This window comes from Hemitrygon akajei, chromosome 2, assembly GCF_048418815.1.
Source record: "Hemitrygon akajei chromosome 2, sHemAka1.3, whole genome shotgun sequence".
NCBI lineage: Eukaryota > Metazoa > Chordata > Chondrichthyes > Myliobatiformes > Dasyatidae > Hemitrygon > Hemitrygon akajei.
Genome location: NC_133125.1, coordinates 119,980,573 through 119,988,569, shown reverse-complemented (window position 1 = coordinate 119,988,569; position 7,997 = coordinate 119,980,573). Strand labels below are relative to the sequence as shown.

Sequence of the window (7,997 nt, the reverse complement as noted above, 5' to 3'; positions counted from 1 at the left end):
AAAAGAATGCTACTGGCCTGCCTTCCTGATTGAGGGTAGCGGCAAGCGCGAAATCGGAGGCGTCACTCTCTACTTGGAAGGGAATGGTCTCGTCCACCGCATGCATCGTTGCTTTGATAATGTCCCCTTTAATGCAGCTGAAGGCCACGCAGGCCTCAGCAGAGAGGGGAAAAGTGGTAGACTTGACCAGGGGGCGGGCCTTGTCTGCGTAATGGGGGACCCATTGGGCGTAATAGGAAAAAAAACCCAGGCACCGCCTGAGGGCTTTGAGAGTGGTGGGAAGAGGGAGTTCTAACAGGGGGCGCATACGGTCGGGGTCAGGGCCAATGACCCCGTTTTCCACGAGATACCCAAGGATAGCGAGTCGGGTGGTTCTGAACACACACTTGTCCCTGTTATAAGTAAGGTTCAAAGCTTCGGCCACTTGGAAAAATCGTTGGAGGTTGGTGCCGTGATCCGACCAGTCGCGACCATAGATGGTGATGTTATCTAGATAGGGAAATGTGGCCTTCAGGTTGTACTGGTCCACCATCCAGTCCATTTCCCTCTGGAAGACTGAGACACCATTGGTGACACCAAATGGGACGCGCAGGAAGTGATAGAGCCTGCCGCCCACCTCGAAGGCAGTGTAGGGGCGGTCCTCTGGGCGGATGGGGAGCTGGTGATAAGCGGATTTCAGATCTATTGTCGAGTACACCTTGTACTGAGCTATCTGGTTGACCATATCCGTGATGCGGGGTAGGGGGTACGCGTCAAGCTGCGTGAACCTATTGATGGTCTGACTATAGTCCACAACCATCCTATTTTTCTGCCCGGTCCAAACAACAACCACCTGGGACCGCCAAGGGCTTGTGCTTCGCTCGATGATCCCCTCCCCGAGCAGCCGCTGCACCTCTGACTGAATGAAGGCCCTGTCCCCCGCGCTGTACCTCCTGCTTTTAGTCACCACCGGTTTACAGTCGGGGGTCAGGTTGGCGAACAGCAATGGGGGAGGGATCTTGAGGGTGGAGAGGCTGCAAGTAGTGTCAGTAGCACAGCTATCGGCATGGTGCTGGGCGGGATGTGTGGTTCGGTGTGTATGTGTGTGTGGTAACGGAGTATATGGTGAAGTCCCACCAAACTGAGGATTTCTGACAGTGAGTGGTGGGAGGGGCCCATCATATGCCATAGTCACACTTTCGAGATGGCTCTGGAAGTCCAGCCCCAATAGCACAGGTGCGCACAGCCGAGGCATGACCAGGAGCGCAAAGTTCCGATATTCTGTGCCCTGCCCCATCAATGTCGCTACACAACCCACCCGGATGTTCATCATTGACCTTGCGAGCTGGTGTGGAGCGCTTTGGTCGAGGGTTACGGTGGCCAGAGTTGAAATGCCGTCTTGGTGCCCGGTAAACTCCGGCGAGTCGGGGGCGGGGCATGGTGACGCCGGCAAAGATGGCCCCCCACATCCGGGCGTGCAAGATGGCGGCCCCCACGTCTCACACGGGGAGGTAGGGGCGGGGCATGGTGACGCCGGCAAAGATGGCCGCCCACAGCCAGGCATGGAAGATGGCGGCCCCCACGTCTCAAACGCAGCGCTGCTCGACCCCGCGCGCGGTTTAGACTTACAGGCTCTGGCAAAATGGCCCGGTTTTCCGCAGCTGGAGCAGGTTGCTTCTCGAGCTGGGCAACGGTTTCGAGGATGTTTCACAAGCCCACAAAAATAACACAGCTTTCGGTTTGACGAGTTCGGGGAGTGCGTGGAACCGCGACTGGCAGCGGCGTCGGCGAATTCGCTCACGGGAACCGGTGGCTGCGGGGCCGGAGACGTCCACGGACCCGGTGGGGAATCGCGCGGCTAGACAGCGTCAGCGTTGTGCAGAGCAGCCTCCAGCGTGTCGACCGTCTCGATCGCTGAGCATAAGGTAAGATCAGCCTTTTCCAGCAGCCTCTGGCGCACATACACTGAGCTGATTCCTGTAACAAAGGCGTCTCGTACCAAGAGTTCTGCATGCTGTTCCGCCGTGTGTGTTTTGCAGTCACAAGTCCGCACGAGTGCCTGTAGAGCTTGGAGAAATTCGGCGGTCGACTCCGCAGGGTGCTGCCTGCGCGTGGCCAAGCGATGTCTGGCGTAGACGGCGTTCACCGGCCGCAGGTACTGTCTTTTGAGGGTGTCAAGCGCCCCTTCGTAGGTCGAGAGGTCCCTGATGAATGAATAAACTTTTGGGGCGACTCTCGAGAGGAGAATTCTGTGCCTAACAGCGGGTTCAGTTGCACTAACCTCCTCCAAGTATGATTGGAAGCATGCAAGCCAGAGTTCAAAGGCAAGAGCTGCTTCAGGGTCTTGGGGGTCCAAATCCAATCTTTCCGGACGTATAATGGTTTCCATGTTTTAACTTCCAGTCAATAAAATTGATGCACCATCAATAACTCACTCTGAGACGTAAGAAGCGAGATATCGGCTTTTATTGACTGGAAGAATGAACAACACTACATCCTGGAGAATGAGGCCGGGCTCAGGCCTCAATCGCCTTTATACAGGGGTCTGTGGGAGGAGCCACAGGAGCAGTCAGCAGGGGTCTGTGGGAGGAGCCACAGGAGCAGTCCAGACAGGTATATGTAGTTCACCACAGTGATTCACACTAGTCTAAGCCAGATACTTGGCATCTCATCTTGGATGCAAGTTCATCAATGTTTGGAGTCAGGCTCTGAGCTGAGGAAATCCTCAGAATTGAGTGAAGGTGTTCATCAGAAAGATGACTCCTGTGTGATGTTTTGTTTATCTTCATCAAAGAGAACAGTTGTTCACACAGATATGTGCTGCCAAACATAGAGAGCATTTGAGCAGCTTGGGTACGCAGCTGGGGCATTGTGTCGGGAATGAAACGTAGAAACTGCAGCGCCCACCGAGTCATACTTTGCCTTGAGTGTGTCACTACATTGGAGTTCAATCAGCTCCATTTGTATGTTGGTTGGTGCGCTTTCCACGTCAACTGCAAATGGATTACTGAGCAGTTCAAACCTGCTTTTTTGGGCTTCAAAGTCGGCAAATCGCCGTGTGACGTCGGTACCAAGTATTCTAAGTTTTTCAGCAAACTTTGCACGTGGGAACACTGCGGTAGAAACCTGCTCTTTCATAGTTTGGCAACACGGAAAATGGCTCAAGTTTTCTTGCTGCATCTGCGTCTCCCACTGCCCTCACTGCAGCGTACATGTCTGTGATCACATGACCCCACCCCTGAAGCTGCAGGTTGAGCGCATTGAGATGGCTTGTGATGTCACACAGAAACGCCATTTCACAAAGCAACTTTTTATCCCGGAGCTCTGTTGTGTCTTTCCCTTTGCTTTCCATGAACTGACAGATCTCCTCACGCAACTCGAAACATCTTTTCAGCACCTTTCCTTGGCTTAACCATCGCACCTCTGTGTGTTAGGGCAAATCATTATATTCTGAACCCAACTCCTCCAGAAACGACTTGAACTCGCGGTGATTCAAACCTTTGGCTCTTATGAAGTTAACTGCTCGTGTTATGGTGCTCATTATATGTTCCATTTTCAAGGCTTTGCCACACAACGATTCCTGGTGTATGATGCAGTGATAAGCTGTCAGCTCACCTGCGCCGTTTTCCTCCCGCATCTTCTCCCGGATCCTGCCCACCAATCCACTCTTTTGACCGCACATCGCGGGCGCTCCATCTGTCGTCAGTCCCACAAGTTTATCCCAAGGCAGCCTCATTATATTTACACATCTGGATACCTCTTCAAAGAGATCTTTTCCAGTAGTTGTGCCATGCATTGATCTTAATCCCAAAAGTTCCTCTGTTAGACACAGACTTGAGTCCACTCCACGAATGAAAATTGACAATTGGGCAGTATCAGAAGTGTCCCTGCTTGTGGTGAACTACATATACCTGTCTGGACTGCTCCTGTGGCTCCTCCCACAGACCCCTGTATAAAGGCGATTGAGGCCTGAGCCCAGCCTCATTCTCCAGGATGTAGTGTTGTTCATTCTTCCAGTCAATAAAAGCAAATATCTCGCTTCTTACGTCTCAGAGTGAGTTATTGATGGTGCATCACTGCTCTCATCCACAGCAAGGGAATATGCGATGAAATCTCTTCCCTTCCCCACCAGCTGTTGTTGTAGATTGGTGGCAAGCTCACGTACACGGTCAGCAACGGTGTTTCTGCTCAGGCTCACATCTGAAAATGCTTGCCTTTTATCTGGGCACGCGACGTCGCAAACTTTCATCATGCAGTTTTTAACAAATTCTCCCTCGGAAAAGGGCCAGGCTGATTCAGCGATCTCTGCTGCCACAATAAAAGTAGCCTTTACAGCAGCCTCACTTTGTGTTTTGGCTTTTGTGAACATAGCCTGCTGTGACGCCAGACTGCTTTTCAACTCTTCTACCTTCTGGAGCTTCTGTTTCTTGTCCAGATGCTTGTATTTGTCGTGGTGCTTCGTTTCATAGTGTCGTCTTACGTTATATTCTTTAATTACAGCCACACCGTCTCCGCACACAAGACAAACAGGTTTGCCCTTTATATCTGCGAACATATACTCTGCCTCCCACCTGCCTTGAAAACCCCTGTTTTCAAAGTCCACCTTTCGTTCAGCCATTTTTGGGGTGAGGGATAGCTGAAAGTTGACCACACATGACTAGCGCCATAAGGATGCTGATGAGAGAGTAAGGCAAGCGCGAGCAATGCACTGGCAGTGCATTGTGGGATTTGTAGTATTAGCGGTGCATGCAATATACTGGCGGGCCAGCTCTAATAGAAAAAAAATTTATTCATTAATGATATTCAGGAAATAAACCAGGGAAACCGAATAAACACTAAAAACCCTGAAAACCTGGTACCTGAATAAGCTCAGCATTAGCCATATCATACGCCATAGGCGCTTCGATTACTGGGGCCAGCTTTAATAGTAATTAGATATTATCTCGCGGGCCAAAGATAATTCCACCGCGGGCCGGATTTGGCCCGCGGGCCTTGAGTTTGACATATATGCTTTAGACAGTGAAGCATACCTGAAGATATACCAGACAAAAATGGCAGTGGATCACTGAAAATGACATTGGGTGAAGTGTCCATTGCTGCTGTTACAGTTGCTATGATAGTGTTCACTGGGAACAGGATACATATGAGCATAACAAAGCTGACAAAGAAAGATCTCTTAGTCTTTTAGACCATTCCCACACCTTGTGAATACTGAAGAATCACAATGAAATACTTTGCACCCACAAACTGTCCTCTGGCAGCCATTTAATATCTGGAGGGCAAAATAAAAGATAAAAAGGAAGTCAGAGGGATCAGACAATCAAAAGTCATTGGTGAGGAACAAGAAATTGACTGAATTGTGTTTCAGCCACTGCTGGTTCTGCTTAGCTGCAGTGCATCTGTCAGGATGTTATGAACTTTATTACACTTCAGTCGGCACACTGTAATGTGGAAAAAGAGAATGTGCTGAAGGTTGATGTACTCACACATGACTTCCTGCTCTTCCACTGAGCATGGGAGTGTTTCATAACATCTTAGCTATTTCCTCTGGCACCACCCAGAGCTGAAGCATCCCTTTCTTTGCTAAAAAAACAAGTGAATCAAAATATATAGTATACAATCACAAGAGATTCTGCAGATGCTGGAAATCCAGAGCAACACACGCAAAATACTGGAGGATATCTGCAGGTCAGGCAGCATCTATGGAGGGGAATAAACTGTCAACCTTTCAGGCTGAACCTCTTCATCCGGATAAGTGAATGGAAATGTGTTTTTAATTTAACTAACATTCATTTTATTAATTAATATACTTCAAATGAATATGGTTTAATTATCTTCATTATTTTTCAAATGCTTTCTCACCTTTTTATATATAATCATTTTTGAGATTCTAAACAATTTGAGAAGGTTATCAGTGCAGCTGCAGTATTGTGGAAACACAAGAGGCTGGAATCTGGAGAAACACGTCGATGCTGGTGATTAATCAATCATGTTTAACTTTTTTTCTGGACTGTCTGTCTATAAAGCTACTTGCCTTCTAATGTAAGTTATCCCAGTCAAGAATAGGTTCTGTTCTCCCTTTAAGGCAAGAAGAAGATCACCACACAGACAACCACCTGCATTTAATTTAAGTTCATCCTCCTATCTTCTAACATCTGTTGAACTGGAATAACCTTGCTCTCAGCAAGATTTTTCAATGCTTTGAGTGTCCTGCTTCTCAATTTTCTTTGCTCTCAAGCAAGTAAATTTCATTCCTTGAGTTATCTAAACAGCTGAGGTTCTTTGACTGGAACTCAAACTCATTCGAGTGGCTTCCCACTGGTAACTTTACCAAAGCTACCATATCATCTCTCATTTTCTGGTGACACACAGAAATCCAGATTCTTTCTGATCAGCAGTACATCATGGCAATGTGATTGCCTAGAAGTGGGATAGGACTAATAAAGGCAATAGAATCAGTTACTTCATGGCAGGCCAATGATTCAATTGCCTATTGCAGGGAAATTCAGCAGTACTACCTAGAATTAGCATCTTTGGACTCTTTTTACTGTGCCCATGGTCTGTTTTTTTTAATCAATTATGCTATTGTTTGCACTGTTGTAACTATGTGGTTTTGTGCAGGTCTTGTAGCTTTAGTTTTTGGTCTTGTTTTGTCTGGTCGATTTGGTGCTCCTTTCTGGGGGATGCACTAAGATGGTAGTACAATATTAATACGCAGCAGCCTCTTCAGACTCTGGATTGGGGATTGCCAAACTTTATGTGGATTTTCTGGTGTAGTCTGTTTTGTCATATGCTTTTGTGATATCATTCTGGAGGAACGTTGTCTCATTTTTTAACTACATTGCATTTGCGGTTTCTAAATGACAATAAACTGAATCTGAATCGGAATCTGAAATTATTTATTATTTATTTATTTATTGAGACTCAGCACAGAATAAGTTGAGTTGCATCACACAACAATCCCCCAATTTAATCACAGGACAATTTACAATGACCAATGAACCTACCAACTGGTACAACTTTGAACTGTGGGAGGAAACCAGAGCACCTGGAGGACAAGCTCAGCATCACAGTACTACATTTTACCATGAATTTTATTCTTTCATTGTCTTCAACTTTGTGCAAATGTTACTATCATCTACACATGAAAGCCACTTTGTGCATGTACAATAATGTTATCCAGGTTTTCCTAAAGACAGTAAAATAGCAACAAACAATCTGCTGGTGGAACTCAATGAGAAGAATGAAATTGTCTACTTCTTGGGTCAAAACCCTGCATCAGGACATTATAACTTCTTTCCTCCTACGGATACTGCTCAACCCACTCAGTTCCTCCAGCAGGTTGATTGTTACTCCAGAGTGCATCATTGGCTGTCTCCACATTAAAATTGCAGGTTGTGTGGCATGGATTCCTGTAGACTGCACAGTGATGTAGCCAATTTAGCTACAACAACATGGCAGCTCACACAAAATGCTGAGGGAACTCAGCAGGCCAGGCAGCATTTATGGAAAAAGAGTAAATAGTCAATGTTTCAGCTGAGGCCCTTCATCAGAACTGGAATGAAAGGGGAGAAGTCAGAATAAGAATGTGGGGGAGGGGAGGAAGAAGTACAAGGTGGCAGGTGATTGGTGAAACTGGGAGAGGGAGAGGAGGTGAAGTAAAGAGCAGGGTAATTGGTGAAAGAGATAAAGGGCTGGAGAAAGTGGAATTTGATCCTAGAGGCCAAAAAACCATGGAAGAAAGGAAAGGATAGGAGACCAAAGGGAGGGGATGGGGGGCTAATGAGACAAAATGTGACAGGGAAAAGGGAATAGGGAATGGCGAAGAGGGGTGGGGGAGTGCAATTACAGAAAGTTTGAGATATTGATATTCATGGCATCAGGTTGGAGGCTACCCAGATTAAGTACAAGGCGTTGCTTCTCCAACTTGAGTGTGGCCTCATCACGGCAATAGAGGGGTCCTGATGAAGGGCCTCAGCCCAAAATGTTGACTGTTTACTCTTGTCCATAGATGCCGC

At 47.4% G+C, this 7,997-nt stretch overlaps 1 pseudogene; it reads right to left on the bottom strand.

Moving 5' to 3' along the window:
- Positions 1 to 2,621: 2,621 nt before the first annotated feature.
- LOC140720834 (general transcription factor II-I repeat domain-containing protein 2A-like) lies at positions 2,622 to 4,597 on the bottom strand (annotated as a pseudogene).
- Positions 4,598 to 7,997: the final 3,400 nt, after the last annotated feature.